At 45.6% G+C, this 20,798-nt stretch overlaps 1 protein-coding gene and 1 long non-coding RNA gene across 2 annotated transcripts in view; one reads left to right on the top strand and one right to left on the bottom strand.

Moving 5' to 3' along the window:
• The window catches only part of LOC128328934 (uncharacterized), a 75,991-nt gene that overhangs the window by 6,028 nt on the left and 49,165 nt on the right, over positions 1 to 20,798 (bottom strand). Inside the window, exon 2 of the mRNA XM_053259194.1 lies at positions 17,955 to 18,281. The gene's annotated coding sequence lies outside the window, so the exon portion shown is untranslated. The remainder of the gene's footprint in view (positions 1 to 17,954; positions 18,282 to 20,798) is intronic.
• On the top strand, positions 5,759 to 9,825 carry LOC128328935 (uncharacterized). The gene is made up of 2 exons (XR_008309457.1): positions 5,759 to 5,922; positions 9,347 to 9,825. It is a non-coding gene; the product is annotated as an uncharacterized LOC128328935 (long non-coding RNA).

The raw sequence follows: 20,798 nt of genomic DNA, 5'->3' as shown, positions 1-20,798 counted from the left end.
CTCCAGTCTACTCAGCGATGTAGTGAGGTTGGCAGTGGCCCATGGCTAGATATTTTTTTAGCCCGCCCTGCCCCCACTGCTGCTCACCGACCACTCACCTCTGCAGCCCCCACCCACCCACCCACCCACCCACCTGCCACTTGCCTCCAGGCCTCCACTCGGCCACTCATTGGCACAATTGCTGTGGCTTAGTGATGCAACCACCCTGGCGCATGCCCAACCCAGAAGGAACAGGCGCTGAGAAGGTGGTATCATTAGACTACAGCAGGCCTGCACAACATAAGGCCCGAGGGCTGGATTCAACCCACAGGGACAATTTGACTGGCCCCCAGGTATCCTGCAGCAACATGGGAGCTAGAAATTGCTTTATAGAGCCATCCTGTGTGCATGCTTTCTCAGAAATATGCTCCATGGTGTGCCCAGTGAGGCTTACGCCCATGTAAGCATGCCTAGCATTGCAGCCTGAAAGCAACAACCATTTAGGAAGAGGAGAGGACTTGGCATTTGTTTGGGGCTGGCATGCACTCTAGGGGGCCCACTGATTGAGCAGGGACAGGACCTGTTCTTTGGCCACTATCCTTGGTTAAAACGATGGATCCATTGACTGGGGGAATAGATCCACAAGTAACTAATAATCTTTTTAATTTTAATGTAATAATGTAAAAATTTGACCTTGGCCCCTGCATGCCAAGTTGTGGATGGTTCCGTCCCACCAGGGCATTTGAGTTGTGCAGCTCTTGCCTACAGTGACATGCAGCAAATGACACTTTCCGTGATTCTTTGTAGAAGCCACGATGGTTAAATTGTTATAAAACCAACTTATGATTTGTGTATAGATATGCCAGGTTTTTTTAGCCCTGTGTGTGTGTGTGCGTGCGTGCGTTTTTAAGGGTCCTTTGGTTTTGTTTTTTGGTAATTGGCAGCATATACCCGACAACATTTCACTGCTGTTGTAAAACAGGGAAATGCTTGTCAATGCACAGGGGTACAGCAAAACAGCCTGGGAGGCATGATTTAAAATTCTGACTACAAACATGCTACAAATGGAAAGCAGGTAATAAAGTGTGTGCAGAGCACTTGATTCCAGATTAACAAAACAGAGGAGTCAAGCTCATTCCTTGCAACATTTCACAGATGAAAAGAGGGATACACTTATAACCACCCAAGCCCCTGACCACTATGACACACTGCTGAAAACTGGATCCCACCCACTAGATCCGATGCCCTGCATAGTGCTTTAGTGCTGTGCACCCATTTAATATCCAGGTATGCTAGAGACACAATATGTTGGGATTTGCTACAGACTTGGAGGTCCTTCACCCAACCAAAAGGGTGGGCGAGGCAGCAGCTGGGGGCGGGGAGGCTGGTGAAGTTTACCCTCCCCAAATGAGCGATACTTGCTTCAGGGAGCACGGACTGCGCTCCTAGATGAGCAGCGCTACCAGGAGCAACACGGATGAATTCCTGCGCTTCTCCCAGCAGTGTGGGTAAACAGAGACCGGGATTCATTGTCTCGGCCTCCGGGAGTCCAATGATTCACCGCATGGACACATGTGATGTATTGGGGGTTCCCCCAAGAGATGGGCGCCTACAGATGGGAGCCTCTGTGTGTAGCCGAGCTGGAAGCAGCCCAGCTCACACACGAGCAAGTAGCACTGGGTTCGGGGAGCGCTTGCTTCCTAAACCTTGGCTAGCGGCCCGGCTAAGAAGCCAGGCTAGGTGGCGCTAGTTTACTGGGATCGGACCCAATCCTGGTGATTCTCACATGCAGCCTAACCCAGGCTGGGCATCCCTAGCCTGGGTTAGGCTGCACGTGAGAACAGCCCCATTGTCTCAGTTCTGTATACAGGGCATGCTTCTCTATTGGAATGTACTGTATCTATGTATTGGCTTGCGAGTAGAGTCACAGTTTGTTTGTCTGCTCCTCACTTGTTGCCTTGAATTCAAACTGAGAGGTTCTCCCTCTCTCTGCCTAAGAGATGGTTAGTCTGTTTATTTTTTTAGCCTATGTTTAGTTTGTAATAAATACCAAACTCCTGTTTCTCAGTTAAAGTTGCCTTCTTGTTCAATTACTTAGAGAGGATAAGGAATTACTCTGCAACATTGGATTATGGGCCCAATTGTGAAGCAATAAGTTGTGAGATAACAAAGACTCTGTAGGCAAGAAAGCGGGACAAGATCACTACTTTTGCATCTGTGGGGAGATCCCACTGTTGAACTGCTTGGTGAAACAAACTACAGAAAATGGTCCTTCCCCAGTCCAGAGGAGAGGACCATAGAAGTGCGTAAGTGCGTGCACGCATGCACACACACACATACACACACACACAAGCCATGGCCAATGATGAGCTTGGCTGCTGCCCTGACATGCGTCAGTCTGCCTGTCAGTCAGGGCACAGCATTCTGAGGCCATGGGAAGACCCTTATCCATGCATACACAGCACAAACAAGTTTGATTTTAAACTTTCCCCTTCTCATTCTTCACCTTGTGTATTTTACGCATAACCTTTTGTATTTTGGTAACCTGCCGTATTCAGCAGCCTCTATGCAGAGTTGTTTCAGAAGGCAGGCACACTTTGGTCTTCTCATTATGCAGCTTCATTCAGGCAACCAGGCCTCATTCCTCCCACTGATGGCTGTTCTCATTTCACACACTAACAGAACGTAAACTTCATCAAAATATTCCCAAATGGGGTCTCTTTCACAGCCTGCTGTCACCTTCCAAAAGATGAACTCTAAAAACGTTTCCTCAGGATTGCATGAATATGTTTTGTTCACAGTTGTCCCTTGCACTTATATCAACCTGAAACACCTCTTCCTCCTCCTTACTCAGGTCAGCTCCATCCCTCCAAATCCTCAATTCATTGATTGACCACCTTTGTCTTTTCCCTTTTGTAGTTGGGGGAGGGGCAAGGGCTTGACTCTGTGTGTGTGTGTGTGTGTCTATGTGCTGCATGCACACAACTACCTGCAACAGGATTTAGATCTGTTATCTATTTAGGTCTGTTATCTCTCATTCCCATACACTGCTCTTAACAGGTTGATTTTTCATAGAATTAATATAATGAGAGGTGATGATCAATATTCATGATTATACATTGGACACAGGTTCTGTTTTTTGTCATTTTAAAAAAAATTAAATCTGAAGTTAAAAAAAAACAAAAACAGGTCAAGCCTCAATTTTATTTAAATTTAAAAGTTTACAATAGGTTAAAACTTCTCTTGATGCTGTAGATTTCATGTTTAAATGCTTGTCATTCTACTTGGGGAGGGAGATACAGATAGTGAGTGGGTGTGGGGGTGTGCAGCAGCTTGCTTCACCCATAGGGAAGAATGGGGACTTGAAGCACCCCATTGTCACCAATGGGTGGCTGCTAGGGGTGCCACAGCGGGCTGGGTGGCAGGGCACCATGGGTGCTACCAACAATCCATACCACGTAGCAATTAGCAACTTGTTGATTTTTGGTGATTCTTTTAAATTGTATCTGGGCTACTCCAGGTCAGTGACCTGGAATGACCCAGGCTAGGGATGCTTCATGTCCCCATTGAGGCTATTCACACGATTGTAGAAAATCGGGCTAGCCTCCACTATGAGCCTGGTGGTTCTTGAGCGGGTAACCCGCTCAAGCAGCCTGCCCCTTAAACTGGGTTTGCAAGCGCTCCGCAAACCCAGTTTTTGGGATCGTGAGTAGCTGCTGCATGGCTACTCATGAGTAGACCCCCGGCGGGAGGCTGAAAAGCAGCCTCCCGGCTTGGGGGTCTCCCCAGTATGCCCTGCACACTTGCAGTATGCCCTGCGCGGCCCCCAAACTCCCCAGCCCCCGCTGGCTCCGTTACAGAGCCGGCAGTCATGTGTGTGGCTGATTCGGCCACCCAGGGCTCCCGCCCTGCTCGTCTGCGGGGCGAGTGGCTTAGCCCGCTCTCCCCGCTTGGCTTCCCAAATCGGGTCTCACTGATTGTGAGACCCGGCTCATTGTGTTCTATGGGTAGACCAACTCTCCAGCAATCTCAATGGCTAATTGCTGGAAGGCTGGTCTCCCCATAGAACTCAATGCAGAGGCGCTCATACCCCTAGACTTCTGGGCAGAGGTCCAGGGCCTCCACACCCCCTGAGGCCCCCCAAATCCTCTTTAATCTGCCCTGGGTGGTGTGGTGGTCCCTGCACCCCCAGCCCGTGCTTCACTGGGTGGCTGAGTGTGTCTATAAGCTGCGCCAGGCTGCCGAGTGTGACCTCTGCTTTAAAGACAGAGCGGGGAGTGGGGAGAGAAATATGTGGGATGGGAATAGATTAAGTTGCATGTTGAAATGTTTCTGCCAAGGCATCTTTGCACAAATATACCTGTTTTCTCTTCTTATATTCTTGTGAATACAGTTGCTGTTTGTGCCCTCAAGAATCCACAAAAAGTGTGTGTGTGTGTGTGTGTGTGTGTAGGGGGATGATGCTTAGCTTGCAGCAGGGTGGGGTGGGGCCTCCAAAGGCTTTTAGGTCCAGGGCAGGCTTCAAAATTACCTAGGTGCACCTCTGACTCAGTAGGTAGACCAGGTCTCTAGACTGGGTCATTCCAGATCACTGGCATAATCTTGTTTCTCAGATTAAGTTGGCTTCTTGTTCAATTACTTATAGACGATAAGTAATTTCTCTGCAACACAATCTCCAGCCCCACTTGGAGATGTAATTTTTAGAGCCTCTGAGGGAGCTGAACCCTGAAGCAGTCTAACAACTCATTAAAAACAACAACACAACAACCAACCAACCCCTAAACAAGGCATCTCCAAGAGGCAAAAATAGGGACAAAATGGGGAAAGTGATTTGCCAGGGACAGATTCCAGAAAACAGACACAGCTGGAGCCTATATAGCAGCTCCAAGGCCCCAATCCCTATCAATCTTGATTGGGTGTGAGGGGAGGGGGATTTAAACCTTTTCCCTTACCGTGGTTCCAACCCAGATAAGGACCTCCCATCACTGCTGCTTACAAACAAAGCAAAATAAGATCCAAACAAAGCAGTAATATCTGACCCTGAAATAGGGAGGAAGAGAGCTGTGGGTTGGATGAAAGAGAAACAGCTTGGATCCGCTGACCTGTGGGAGCATCTCTTTGCCTCTGTTTATGCTCTGCTTGTCTATTTGCAGATCTAGATAGAACCTGGCCTGGATCAAGGAATGGATTCACCAGATATGCCGTAGCAGGGGCATAACTACTATTAGGCAAGGGGAGGCAGCTGCCTGGGGGCCCCCATGCCTCGAGGGGCCCCCCAGAGGCAAGTCACATGTGAAGTGTGTGTGTGTGTATCAGCGAGGGGCCCGTTTTAAAATTTTGTCTCTGGGCCCACTCCAGCCTTGCTACGCCCCTGTGCCGTAGTAAAGTAAAGTGTGCCATCAAGTCGATTTTGATTCCTGGCACCCACAGGGCCCTGTGGTTTTCTTTGGTAGAATACAGGAGGGGTTTACCATTGCCTCTTCCCACGCAGTATGAGATGATGCCTTTCAGCACCTTCCTATATCACTGCTGCCCGATATAGTAACAGCGGGATTCGAACCGACAACCTTCTGCTTGTTAGTCAAGCATTTCCCCGTTGTGCCATTAGGTGCTTGATAAAGCAAATTTTACTAAGATTACAGTGAAATCCTAAACTTGTTTATCTGGAAATAAGTCCCATTGTGAATTCACTGGCATAGGATTTACTGTTGGGTGAGCGTGCCCAGAATTGCAGCCTAAGTCTCCAGTGCTGTCTCATCCAGAGCAAACAAGTCTCGCTTGTTAACGTCCCGTTGCTTGGGGAAATGGGGAGGGTGTAACATCAGTGCTGGAAAAACTCTGAGATGATGTGATTGAACAGGATGGAGTAAAGTACAGCAATGCGCCCAACAGAAATCAACATGTGGACAAGACAGAGACCTCTCCTAGGAACTAAACTCCACGGTATATTAATTTTTAAATCATTTTTCTGTGTTTATTCTCTGTATGCTGTATACTTCGAGTTTTCCCCCTCCTTAAGTTGCTATTTGGGAGAGAGGTGATGTTGCAGCAGATGACATACCACTGCTTTGTTAGGTAAACTGCTAGTCAATAGTCCAGGGTGGGTGGCTGATATTTCATCAGTGGAGCTAATGGTTAATAGATGGCTTCCTGAAAACTGGGAATCTCTCTGTTTTTGAGTGAGATACCCATTATTGCTTGGGGAAGGTGGCGTCAGAGGTCTGTGTGAAAACAGTGGTTAGCCGTTGGGAAGACATGGAAATAAAGGCAGAAAAAGAATGTGTTATAAGTGAATAATTTTTGGGGGGCCTGCCTATGGGGACGTGATGAGGGTTTCTGGAGTAATTATGGGGTCTAAGTCCAAGTCGGCCCAAATACGAGAGATTTTATCCACAAAATAACCATTAAATACATCACAGTGGGTAATAGATGGTTCCAAATTCTGATTTAAGGGAGGAGGGCACTTACTAGCCCTCTCACAACCCTGAACAACTCAGCTGGACATGAACTTGTAGACACAATACAGGCGGAAAGGAATCGCTTCTTTGCTGCCCATATTGCTAGAGCATAGATCTTCCAATGTGTTCTATGTTGTAATCTGTCGGATTTGAGTAGAGTCTTCCGCCACTTGCCCTCCAATCATCTATCTTATCACTTCAGCCCCCATCAGAGGCGTATCGAGGGAAAATAGCACCTAGGGCAAGCACTGAAATTGCACCCCCTGTCCAAACATCTGACACTCATCTTTCAGATAACTTTACCATAATATCAGCTCAAAAATACAAGTCAAGCTCGTTAATCTTTTAATATTTCAAAAACTATTTAGCAGTGGATGTAGCCAGACCAAAAAATACTGGAAAATGACAAATTTCAGTATGCTGGGGCTCATGAAATACCCAAATACTATGTGGAGGTGTACTTGGAAAACTAAACAGAAGTGCCTGTCTGATTCTCTACTATGTATCTACTAGCATCACTATTACATATGTTTTAAAAATAAATGGAGAACTTGACTTTTCCCAGATACTCTGAAAATAATTAAAGGATATGCAGAGTAAACTGTGTCACTGCTTGGAATATATTCTAGTATTTCAGAAAGACAGTTAAAATGAGAGAAAGAGAGCAAGAAACTCCCAGTGGGCCTTAATATTAAGGATTTCAAACTGATTCAAAGACAAACTCACCATTAATATTATTAAGGCATCACATTTAACTCACTTATCACAAGAAGCAAAGTAAGAGCAAATGAATACAATCCTAGCTCATAAGCTTCAGCTCAGTATTCACAAGCCCTGATTCTCTGTACATAGTGCCAATCTGAATATGTGTACAGTGACTTATATTATATTAAATTAAAAATAAAATTTACCTGTAGCCCCTTTGGGGGGGCTTCCTAAAGCTTGGGGGGTCTGCAAAGGTTCCCCCTCCCCCCGCTGGCCTCTAGGGCCTTGCAGGGACCATTTGAGCATGTGCGGTGGCCATTTTTAATTTTTTTTAAAATGGCCTCTGAAAACAAAATGGCCACCGTGCATGCTCAAATGGCCTCTGTGAGGCCGGGTCTCTCAGAGGCCATTTGAGCATGTATGTTGGCCATTTTGTTTTCAGTGGCCATTTAAAAAAAAATTTAAATTTTAAAAGATGGCGCCGCCCTTCACGTGGCGCCCGGGGCACGTGCCCTGCCTGCCCTACCCTAGATACGCCTGTGGCCCCCATAGTTGTTCTGTATACCAAGGGGCCAATTTTGAAGCAGGTTGTAGAGGACACTTAGGAGCTATCGTGTCTACTGCCCTGGTGAGTTTGCTGTTCCAATTCTCTACCAGGGCATCAACAAGATCACCAGCACAGCCAACACTAAATCCCTCCAAGGCTTCTTGGAACCCTATTGGATCCAATAGCTTTCTTGGGCGGACCATTCTAATGGGCCCCTTGCCCCTGCGAAGGTGGGGTATGACTGTGAGTCCAACCTTAACCAGATGGTGGTCCGTCCATGACAATGGGAAAATCACAGGAGTCTCCGCCCATGGAACACCACCCTGATCAGAGTGAAAGACCAGATCAAGCGTGCGACCTGCAATGTGTGTTGGTCCCAAGACCCTTTGGGATAGGCCTATAGTTGTCATGGCTGCTATGAGCTCCTGAGCCACCCTGGACAAATTGGTCCCAAAGCGGACATTGAAGTCCCTCAGCACCACAAGCTTGGGTGACTCCAATGCCAAACCCGAGACCAAGTCCATCAGCTCATTTAGGGACTCCATCGGGCAGCAGGGTGATCGGTACACCAACAGAAGTCCTAGTCTATCCCTGGTCCCCAAACTTAGGTACACACATATTCAACATGGTCAGACACTTCCACAGGGATCCTGGTCAGGGAGAGGTTGTTCTTATAGACCACAGCCACTCCACGTCCCCATCCATGTCCCCGCACGTGCTCTTCAACAGAGTACCTTGGAGAGAGAAGCTGGGACCAGACTGGGCCACCAGCCTCCCCCAACCAAGTCTCTGTAATACATATCAGGTCTGCCCCTTCATCCAGAATCAAATCAAAGATGGTTTCTGATTTGTTCTGGACAGACCTGGTATTACAGAGGAGCAAGGTGAGGGTCTATGGGAGGATGGCACTGCTCCCCAAGGTCAAAGAACTGTCAGGACAGCAGGAAGGGGAAACAGCTAATAGATTTTATTCACATCAGTATTTGTGAAGTTGCTGAGAGTGTATGTGTGTTTGCTCCAAAGTACATCATTTTATACTTATTTACACTGAACCATATTTGCGTTTTTGTTGCCCGTTTCACCCATTTGGAGAGATCATTCTGGAACTCTTCACCATGATTTTTGATTTTCACCACCAGCAATAGTTTGGTATCATCTGTAAACCTGCCTGTCTTACTGCATACTCCTAACTCCAGATCATGTATGAACACATTATGAGGACGAAATCTCAACAGAGATCCAAAAGGATCTCTCCAAATGGTGTGAATGGGCACAAAAAGGCAAATGATTTTCAGTGATGTGCATAAGTATAAAGGAATACATACTGGGGAGAAAAATCCATATCACATAAACATGGGTGGGTCTTAACTGACAATGATTAACCAGAAAGATTTCAGGGTCAAAACATCTTAAAACACACCTTTTAAAGGAGGCTTTTTAATGCTCCATTATTATTTTGTTATATCTGGTAGGTTGTGAGCCTTCCCAAGCAGTAGTGCACTGGAGGGGCGGGGTATAAATATTTTAAAATTAAAATAATAATAATAATAATAATAATAATAATAATAATAATAATGTTACATTTGAAATGGTTTCATTTTTTAAACCTATACATTGCATCATTAACAGTATCTGTGTGTTTCTTCTGCTCAAATAGAACACAACAATCTGCAGTTGCCATCAGCTCGTCTGGTGGCTACTTGGGGATGGGCCTTCTCCATTGCTGCCCCGAGGCTTTAGAACACACTTCCTGCTGAAATAAGAGCGTCCCCATCTCTTACAACTTTTAAAAGGGCAGTCAAGATGCATTTGTTCACCCAGGCTTTTAATTAGATACCGTTTTAATTGTGTTTTAATTGTGTTTTAATTGTTTTAACTTTTTAAATTTTAATTATTGAAATATGTTAATCTTTTTATTGGTTGTTTTGTCTTGTAAACAGCCCATAGAACTTGCGTTTTGGGCAGTATAAAAATATGCTAAATAAAATCAATCAGTCAATCAATAAACAATAGCCATACTATTGACAGCAATGAAAACCAGTTTGTAAAATAAACTGTGAATCACCCTGAGATGTTTTGGGATGGGCAGCATATAAATGAAATAAATGAATGAAATAAACTGTGCAATTACACAAATCCAGGGTTTGTTTTTTCTAGCACACTTATGTAATCTCCTTGTGCCTGAGCAATTTTGCGCATTACCCAAGTGCTTTATTGGTCAGGATGTCAGCTTCTTTTTATAGTTCTGGCCATTCCATCTCAAAAAGGATATTGTAGAGCTAGAAAAATTGTAGTATTGCTCTGTATTGGATCTATCTGACCATAATTCACTGATTAATTGAGCTATAAAAAGTGCAGGAAAAAAGCATCCAACATGTTCAACGAATTTGTGCACCTTTGCTACAAGGACAGACTAAAGTGTTTGAAGCTTTTTTGTTTAGAAAAAAGACAGCTGAGGAGGGGCAGGAATTATGGAATTATGGAATTATGCCTGGTGTAGAGAAAGGCTGCGTTCTCATGACCAGAACAATCATGGTTAAAGAGTTAACTGCAATCAGCCAGACCCACACGCTCCTGCAGGGTGTGTAATGAGAACCTAGAATTTCTGGGCAATCCTGGTTAAATCACTGCAGTTAGCTAGTATTTAACCAGAATCGCTGACCAATCCTGGTTAGCGATCCCAGTTAAATGTAGATTAACAACAGTGACTTAACCAGGATTGCCTGAAAATCTGGGGTTCTCATGACAGGCTCTGCGGGAGCATGCAGGGCTGGCCAATCATGATTAACTCGTTAACAGTGATTGTTCTGGCCATGAGAATGCAGCCAAAGCGAATATGTTTTCTTCCTCCCCCATAATATGGAGCAGGAGTCCTCCTCCCATGAGGCAAGCTGAGGCGGTTGCCTCAAACTGCGGGTTTTCAGGGTGCCACAGTAGCAGCAAGATGCTCCACCACCCCTCCCTCCACTCCCCTTTATCATCGGAGCAGCTGTCATGGGCATGCTGGAAGACTCTGAGGAGGAGTTGGAGGTAGAGACAGAACTGACAGCAGAGGAGGGTGGGCAAGGATCAGAGGTTGCAAAGGGGAGTGGGTCTGACGCACAGGGAGTTGAAGATGTGTTAGAGCCAAGTGAGGCAGCTCTTGTGGAGGAGGCACAACCGGTCTCAGCTGTGGAGAGGCGCTGATCCAAGAGATAGCAAGAGTTAAGAAGCCACATGCGTAGAACAACAGGCAAAGCTGCTGACTCAGCGACTCATTAACAGCACCGGGGGCTCAGCCTATTTAAGACGCCTGTAACATAGCTACCCTGCTGATAGCAACAACAGTTTCCTGCGAGCTAATCGGCTGTGTTCATGTATTGCCTTGACCGTGTTTGGACTCTGGACTGTGTTGACCTTGCCTGTGGATTTCGCTTTGGACTCTGTTAGATTTATTGGATTGACTCGGACTGGACCTGGTTTGGAGAATTTATTCCTGTTGGATTTTGCTGTTCTGCTTCTGCCTTTGTTGCGCTTCATCTGGCTAGCCTGACAGATTTACGACAGGAGCTTTCACCTGGAAAGCCACCCCAAGGTGGTCCTCAACTGCCACTGCCTCCTTCTAGCCCAGCACAAATCTTCCCTTGCTAGGGTAGTAATGGGGAAAGAGGAAGAGGAAATGATGAAAGGGCAGTAGAGTACAGGAGGCTCACTACAGAGTGTCTAGTACTCTACTGTCCTTTCCACAGAAAACAGGAGATGCCCTATAGAACACCTCCTGTCCCCTACTTCCTGAACATCATTTCCTCTTCTGCTATCTGCTTTTCTTACTGTCAGTGACACAGGATTGAGGTAGGAGGCAGGCATTGGCAGTGGCAAATGTCACTGCTACAGAGAAGAGGAGAAGAGGAGGAGAAGGAAGAGGAGGTGGGTGTGGGCATGAGCACTTAGGGAAGTGGCAGCTGCTATTGCAGCCCCCCCCCCTTTTTAAGGAAGTGTGCAGGGAGCTGAGGTGGCATTTGGCGCCCAGACGGAGGCACATGATGGTGAGGTAGAATTTGGCATCCTGCCTCAGGCATGACCAGGTCTCAGGCTGCTACCAGAGCTCAGGGTTACGCAATGAAATTGATTGGCAGAAGGTTCAGCACAGATGAAAGTTCTTCTTCACACAAGGCCTAGTTAATTTATGGAATGGATGTGGTAGAGGCCCCTGGCTAAGATGGCTTTAAAAGAGGATTAGGCAGATCATAGGAACATTGCAAGCTGCCATACCGAGACAGACTCTTGGTCCATCTAGCTCAGTCTTGACTACACTGACTGGCAGTGGCTCTCCAAGGTTTCAGGCAGGCGTCTCTCCCAGCCCTACATGGAGATGCTTCCAGGGACTGAGCCTGGGACCTTCTACATGCAAAGCAGATTCTTTTCCACTGAGCAATGGCCCTGGCCTTGTATCCATGTAGGATACAACTATCAATGGCTATTAGTCATGATAATTAAATGGAACCAGGTTCAGAGGCAGTAGGCCACTAACTACCAATTGATGGGGTGGGGGCAATCATTGAGAGGACTACTGGCCATGTCCTGTTTGTGGGTATTTAGTATGACCCATCAGGCTCTTCTTCCATTCATCTGGCAGCAATTTTTAAATCAGATATTTGGCCTGGGCCGTATCCTTATTGGCTTCGGTCTCTTCCTCCACTAGATATGAATATTGCAAATTCACACCACCCTTCAGCAATTGCAGAGAGAATGAACATGGTGTTCATTAGGTCTGTTCGAAGTACCACATGAAGGCGAGGGTTGGACGCAGTTGCTTCTGTGTGGTACCTGAGAGGTAGTGCAGAATCTTTGGCTGTGGCCAAAACTTTGCGTAGGCCTAATGAACATATTCTACATATTTCTATCTGCAGTTGCCCAAGGGTGGTGTGATCATTTCTAGAGTTACCCAGGGACTCTGGAATGCACTTCCTAACGAAATTAGAGTTCCCCTTCTCAGAACGTTTTTGAGAAGGACCTAAAAACATACCTGTTTAGTCAGCCTTTTAGTTTATAGTTTTAAAACTTCAGTTTTAGAGTTTTTATTGCATTTTAAATGGTTTTAATTATGTTAAGGTTTTAATAGTTTTATATTGTGAACCTCCCAGGGACTTTTTGTGTGTGTATGGGGTAGTATATAAATGCACTGAATAAATAAATCTTGTTCCAGATAGTGCTACCTTAGAACTGTTCTGGGAAGGCTGTACACAATTTGCAGGCCTAACTCCTTCTCAGAAGCACATTCCTGCCCTGCTAGAAAGGAAGAGGAAGGCAGGCCAATGAAAGAGGGAGAGGAGGACAGCTGGATATACAAGTGTGGAACTTTAGTCGTTTCAGATTATGAAAGACTAGCCCACTCAGCCCACTATGAAAACATAGCCCACTCAGGCTATGAAAAGACTGAAGGCCATGCTTGAAGCAAATGTCCTGTTGAGCTCAGTGGAGCTTACTACGGAGGAAAGATATTTAGGCCACATGTAACACAAAACCAGAGGTTCCTTCACCTCCAGTTTCACTAACTGAATATCTGAATGCTGTGAACTACAGCTAAAGAAAAAATAGACCTGCGATTTCCCTCCCCAGACTCCATTTGTCATCTTTGGTTATCTCATGGTTTTGTTTTTCCAACCACCAGTTTGGTGGTGCCAGCGTTATATCTGAACACTGGCACTGCTGTTAGCCTTCTCCACACCTGGAGTTGAGGGAGGAAGCTGTCTTTCAGGAAAATCTGCACAGCCAGCTCCCCCACCTGCTCTGCAGTCTCGCTGTCTGCAGAGAGGCCCCTCTCCCCAACATCCGAATGTGGATGGGAGAGCAGGGGGAGGATGCAGCCTTAGATTCAAGTGGTAAACCAGATAAAAAAATCATGTCCAAAACAGTATTCCCCAACCAGTTTAAGCCAGTCTGCTGAAAGAAAGCCTAGATTCAGCCACTGGAGACTTGGGAGTTCCACACAGTAGCTTGGCCAGGTTGGGCACTGGCACACCAATCAGAGGACCTACTCCTGAACCCTCCAGGACTGATAGCACTGGTGGTACTAATTATCCAAGAGACTACAAATGGCAGTGTCTGCCAGAGCCCCCAGCATAATGAGGGGCTGCAAGAGGACACTCTCATTGGCCAGTGGGATGAGTGGGAGAAGAAACTGCAATGCAAATCTTCTCTTACTCCCACCCTCCCCACGGGCTAGTGGGCTGTCTTCCAAAGGGCCCTGCGTCCATAGGCTGGTGGGAAGGGTGGGAGAAGAACAGCTCCTTTTCCTCCAATCCTATGCAGAGGTAAAGGTAAAGTGTGAAGTGTGCTGTCAAGTCGATTTCGACTCCTGGCGCCCATAGAGAGCCCTGTGGATTTCTTTGGTAGGAGGGGTTTACCATTGCCTCCTCCCACACAGTATGAGATGATGCCTTTCAGCATCTTCCTATATTGCTGCTGCCCGGTGTAGGAGTTTCCCATAGTCCGGCAACCTTCTGCTTGTTAGTCAAACATTTCCCTGCTGCACCACTTAAGGTAGTCTCCTATGCAGAGGATGGGGCACTAAAGATTGGCCCCATTTGCCAGTGGGAGATTGGAAGGAGCCATCCATTGCCCCCCACCACTGGTAAACTTGGGTAGCAGGCAGTGGTCCAGTGCTCCATGGGGCCCCCTGGGCTCCCAGGAACTTGGCGTTATTTTGGATCTCTCAACGGCTTTTGATACTATCGACCATAGTATCCTTCTGGAACATCTGAGGGTGTTGGGGGTGGGAGGCACTGTTTTACAGTGGTTTTGCTCCCACCTCTCGGACAGATTCCAGATGGTGTCGATTGGAGATTGTTGCTCTTCGAGATCTGAGTTTAAGTATGGTGTCCACCAAGGCTCCATACTTTCTCCAGTGCTTTTTAACATCTACATGAAACTGCTGGGAGAGATCATCAGGGGATTTGGAAAAGGGTGTTACCAGTATGCTGATGACACCCAGATCTACTTCTCCATGTCAACTTCTTCAGGAGCTGGCATATCCTCCCTAAATGCCTGCCTGGAAGCAGTAATGGGCTGGATGAGGGAGAATAAACTGAAGCTGAATCCAGATAAGATGGAGGTACTTATTGTGCGGGGTCAGAACTCTAGAGACAATTTTGATCTGCCTGTTCTAGATAGGGTCACACTTCCCCAAAAGGAACAGGTTCGCAGTCTGGGATTCACACCTGGATTCACACCTCTCACTGGTTTCTCAGGTTGAGGAGGTGGCCAGTGGTGCTTTCTATCAGCTCCGGCTGATATGCCAGCTGCCCCTGTTTCTCGAGATCAATGACCTTAAAACAATGGTACATCTGCTGGTAACCTCCAGACTTGACTTCTGTAATGTGCTCTACATGGGGCTGCCTTTGTATGTAGTCCAGAAACTTCAGTTGGTTCAGAATGCGGCAGCCAGGTTGGTCTCTGGGTCATCTCGGAGAGACAACATTACTTCTTTACTGATGGAGCTAAACTGGCTGCCAATAGGCCTCCGGACAAAATACAAAGTGCTAGTTATAACTTATAAAGCCCTGAATGGCTTAGGCCCTGGGTATTTAAGAGAGCATCTTCTTCACTATGAGCCCCTCCGCCCATTGAGGTCATCTGGGGAGGCCCCTCTCCAGTTACCACCAACTCGTTTGGTGGCTACACAGAGACGGGCCTTCTCGGTCACTGCCCCGAGATTGTGGAATGCGCTCCCTGCTGTGATATGATCCTCCCCATCTCTGGCAATTTTCAAAAAACATCTGAAAACCCATCTTTTCACCCAAGCTTTCTCAGCTTTTTAAAATTGTCTGTTTTAATTTTATGGTTGATTTTAAACTGTTGATTTGTTTTAACTTTTATATGGGTTTTAATTGTTTTATGTTAACTGCCCAGAGATGAAGGTTTGGGCGGTATATAAGTTTGATGAATAAATATATAAACAAACAAACAACATTAATGATTCAGGGGTAGAGTAAGGAGAAGCGCAGCCCTCTTGGGCAGGGGCGTATCTAGGGTGGCGGGCAGGCAGGGCACGTGCCCCGGGCACCACTTGAAGGGGGCACCATTTTGTAAAATTAAAAAAAAATTTAAAATGGCTGCCGAAAACAAAATGGCCACCATGCATGCTCAAATGGCCTCTGTGAGGCCCTAGGTCATGCACGCTGGCCATTTTGTTTTCAGTGGCCATTTTTTTAAAAAAAGATTATTTTTAAAAATGGCCACCGCACATGCTCAAATGGTCCCTGCGAGGCCCTAGAGACCAGTGGGGGGAGGGGGAATCTTTGCAAAAAACAACCCCCCACAGCCTTTAGGAAGCCCCCCAAAGGGGCTACAGGTAAAAAAAATATATATATATATATATATATATATATATATATATATATATATATATAATATAAGACACTGTAGACATATTCAGATTGGCACTATGTACAGAGAATCAAGGCTTGTGAATACTGAGCTGAAGCTTATGAGCTAGGATTGTATTCATTTGCTCTTACTTTGCTTCTTGTGATAAGTGAGTTAAATGTGATATCTTGCTAATATGGCTATTAATGGTGAGCTTGTCTTTGAATCAGTGTGAAATCCTTAGTATTAAGGTCCACTGGGAGTTTCTTGCTCTCTTTCTCTCATTTTAACTGACTTTCTGAAAGACTAGAATATATTCCAAGCAGTGACACAGTTCACTCTGCATATCCTTTAATTATTTTTTCAGAGTATCTGGGGAAACTCACATTTTCCATTTATTTTTAAAACTTATGTAATGGTGATGCTACAATGCATAGTAGAGAATTAGACAGGCACTTCTGTTTAGTTTTCCAAGTACACCTCCACATAGTATTTGGGTATTTCATGAGCCCCAGCATACTGAAATTTGTCGTTTTCCAGCATTTTTTGGTCTGGCTAAGTCCACTGCTAAATAGTTTTTGAAATTTTAAAAGATTAACAAGCCTGACTTGTATTTTTCAGCTGATATTATGGTAAAGTTATCTGAAAGATGGGTGTCAGATGTTTGGACAGGGGGCGCAATTTCAGTGTTTGCCTTAGGCGCTATTTTCCCTAGATATGCCTCTGCTCTTGGGAACTAATGAAGAGGGCTATTTTTCATTGAGCTTATTGTGGGCAGCAGGCCACCACCAAAGGGCAACACCAAAGGGAGTTGCACACAGCAGGGGATACTCTCTGTGAGGTATGTTTCCTGCTACTTAAGCTGCACCAGAGGTTTGGTCATTAGGCATCATGTTAAATTTTTTGGGGTTCCCCACAGACATTTAGCAGCATATGATGGATTTATTTTACTGTACCAATTGTGATTCTTGTTTGACGGTCTATAGTGATTGTGTGTGTGTGTGTGTTCACACACAATACATTGTATAAATATATGCGTATACACACACACACATACACACATATATATTCAAATATTTTCCAATATTTTTTCATTTCCCTTAGAGACCACAAGGTTTCCAAAGAAGCTTAAAAATCAAAACCTTCTATATCTATATCTATATCTATATCTATATCTATATCTATCACACACACAAATACACACACACACACATCACACATACATACACACACACTAGAGAGAGAGAGAGAGGGAGAGGGAGAGGGAGAGATATATTTTTAAGCCTCTTTGGAAACCTTGTGGTCTCTAAGGAAAGGAAAATGAAAAAATATTGGCCAACGTGACAGGCAGTTCTACGTTGTTGTTAGGGACCCAGTGCACTACACTATTGGGGCTGCCTTTCAAGTTGCACAGCAGCCCCAGCAGGTCCCAAACACCGATGGAGGCCTGCCTGTCACTTTGGCCATTTTAAATAAAACTCTTCCCTGCTGTGGTCTGCTGTCTTCAACCCTCTTCCGGTGCCCATCAATAATACCTCTGAATACCAGGATGCCTCTGAATACCAGTTGCAGGGGAGTAACAGCAGGAGAGAGGGCATGCCCTCAACTCCTGCCTGTAGGCTTCCTGCAGCATCTGGTGGGCCATTGTGTGAAGCAGGATGCTGGACTGGATGGGCCTTGGGCCTGATCCAGCAGGGCTGTTCTTATGCTCTTATGTTCTTTTACCTCCCCACCACCCCATGCCTTTCAGTCACACTTGGGATTTTTCCTTTCATGATGCAACTCTATTCTGCCACACTGCTGTTCTATTCACATCACATTCTTTCGCTTAAACATCTTAACGTTCTCACATAGACATGACCCACATTGGCCCCACAATGCAAACCAACAGGTGTTCCTCCAAGATTCTGCTTCCATACCTTTTAGCACCGGGTATCCTGGCAATGTGGGTTCCCCCCAATTCTTTCATTCGTCCTGCCTGGGAGTCCACTCCCTCTTGCCAGAGCACAGTGGATCCTAAGTCGGAGAGTGTATCCCAGTTTGGAAGCTGCCACCACAAGCGGAGAGGATAAGAATGGCCCACTTGTGACGCTGGCTGTCAAGATATTGAGTCATTCCCTACTTGTGTGGATCTGGGCCAAGCCAGGCCGCTCTGCTGTTTGTGCATTCCACAGCCGCCCACAGGGAATCGCAGGGTGTTGCTGGAAAACAGAGGCTGCTCTTGATCATCCAGGTGATTAATTCTGCTGCATGGAGGAGAACACATCCTTTGAGATTGCGCGAAGGTGTATTGTACACACAAAAGAAACCACTCAGGCTCTGTGCCAAATCTCTTCTAGTTTGTGATGGGTTACCTGTTGTCCCACAGGATGATCTTCAGAATGACGTTATGTCATTGGGCAGCACTATTCAAAGGAACATTTTGGGGGTGGGGGTGAGGGAAGGCAGCCGACAGCCACAGAGAGACTCATTCCGTGATGCCGTGAACACCGCCCCATAAGTTGCCCCTGCAACCCCCCTCGAATCACTGAAATGTCTCCCACATCTGCAGTCTTCAGATGGGGCTGCAGAATTGAGGGGAACACTTCTGGGGGGATCCATCCGGCCCTATTTTTCTTTGTTTCGAAAGGTACATATTTAATCAAGCTTTTCATGTTTGTTGGATTACTGCCTTTGGGGATATTTTAAATAAATTTTATGGTGCGACTGAGATTTTTGTAATTTATTCATTTTTGTGTTATGTGTTTTAATTGTAGGAAGGAAGGAGCCGCCTTACTAAGAGTGGCCCACCTAACACTGACTGCTTTGATTGGCTGTAGCTCTCCAATATATTAAGTGTCTCATAGGAACATGGGAAGCTGCCATATGAGTCAGACCATTGGTCTATCTAGCTCAGTATTGTCTACACAGACTGACAGCGGCTTCTCCAAAGTTGCAGGCAGGAATATCTCTCAGCCCTATCTTGGAGATGCCAGGCAGAGAGGGAACTTGGAACCTTCTGCTCTTCCCAGAGCGGCCCCATCCCTTAGGGGAATATCTGACAGTGCTCACACTTCTAGTCTCCCATTCATGTACAACCAGGGCGGACCCTGCTTAGCTAAGGGGACAAGTCATGCTTGCTACCACAAGACCAGCTCTCCTCCCTCTAGTGGTAAAGAGAAAGCAGTCACTATATGCTCAGAGGTACCCTTGTTATTGTTATTTAACTTTATGACCACTTAATAATTCTCAGCCATGGATTCACTGACTGAAATTGGGCTAGTCACATATGACTGTGCCTCGGTGTTCCTCAGTTCCCCACTGTACTCTAAATGATATAAATGCAATATAGTGCATATCTGTGCACTAGCTATGCTTCTTTCCCCCCTTGCTGGCCCCACCCATGTCTCACCAGCTGAGGCATTGCCTTCTTCCCCTTCGCCACTGGCATTAGCTGCCAGGACTTACAGTATGCACACTGTCGCTGCTGGCTGTTTGCACCATGTGTGAGGCAGTGTGAAGTGTGCCTGTAGCAGCGGTAGCTGGCCTCTCCATCACTGATGAACTACTCTGCCAGCCGCAGGTCACTCCCTCCCTCCCTCCCTGGCTGGCTTTTCTCTCCATCAACAAACTTGTCTGGAGACAATGCAGACATTTGTGTCTCCCCTGTTGTCCAGAAAGCCATGTTGCTGGGCTACCAGGTTCTGGTTGACTGCTGCACAGCATTCTGCATGTAAAATGGAATGTGTGTGCAGTTGTTCTTGTGCGAAACACAAGAATTGCACAAATACAGTTGCGTGATGGACGGTCATTATTTCCAATGGCCATCCATCATGCAACTGCGACCACACAGTTTTTGGATTTAGCCAAAGAGTGCCCTTGTGCAACGAATACGACAAATAATTATATGCTGCTTTTCAACAAAAGTTTCCCAAAGCAGTTTACATAGAAATAAATAAAGTTAGTAAACAAAATTGCTAAAATGGCCCCCTGACCGTCCCCAAAGGGCTCACAATCTAAAAAAGAAACATCGACACCAGCGACAGCCACTGGAGGGATGCTGTGCTGGGGATGGATAGGGCCAGTTGCTCTCCCCCTGCTCTATAAAGAGAATCGCCACTAAAAAGGTGCCTCTTTGCTCAGTTAGTGTACATTCCATTACAATGTGTGTGTAACATTGCACAGTATGTCAGCCACTTTATTTGTTTGTTTGTTTGTTTATTTGAAGTATTTCTATCCCGTTCCGCCAGTATGAGAAGAGTACTGCTTGGGACAGCTCGCAAAGATCCGAAAGCAATAAAACTGATAAAACAATGCAAAATTAATAAAATTAATAAAATTCAATTCAAAATTTTGATTTAAAATTCAAAAAAGTGTGTGATTCCTTCTTTAAAATCAAGGGGGGGGGGAAGAGGAGGGAGCCACAATATCCCAAGGAGAAAAACAAAAAACAGACCATGGACAATTAATCTAATAAACAATTAAATAAGATATACCAAAAACCAGTATATGTACAGAAAGCATATGACTTTACTATTTACTATCTGTTTATGTGCATTGTATTCATTCATTCATATATGCTGTTTGTAGATTTTTACCTGACTGGTTTTGTATAGTATATTTCAGTCATATGCTTTCTGTACATATACTAGTTTTTGGTATATCTTTTAGTACGTTTAGTATGTTATTTGATTAAATCCCATTCCTATTTAATTGTTTATTAGATTAATTGTCCCTGGTCTGTTTCCCCCCCACCCTCCTTCTGTAAAATGACAGATTTTAGC

This window comes from Hemicordylus capensis, chromosome 6 (genome assembly GCF_027244095.1).
Source record: "Hemicordylus capensis ecotype Gifberg chromosome 6, rHemCap1.1.pri, whole genome shotgun sequence".
In the NCBI taxonomy this organism is placed as follows: Eukaryota; Metazoa; Chordata; class Lepidosauria; order Squamata; family Cordylidae; genus Hemicordylus; species Hemicordylus capensis.
Note: the sequence above shows the minus strand (reverse complement) of the source record. Positions and strands in the feature narration are given on the sequence as shown.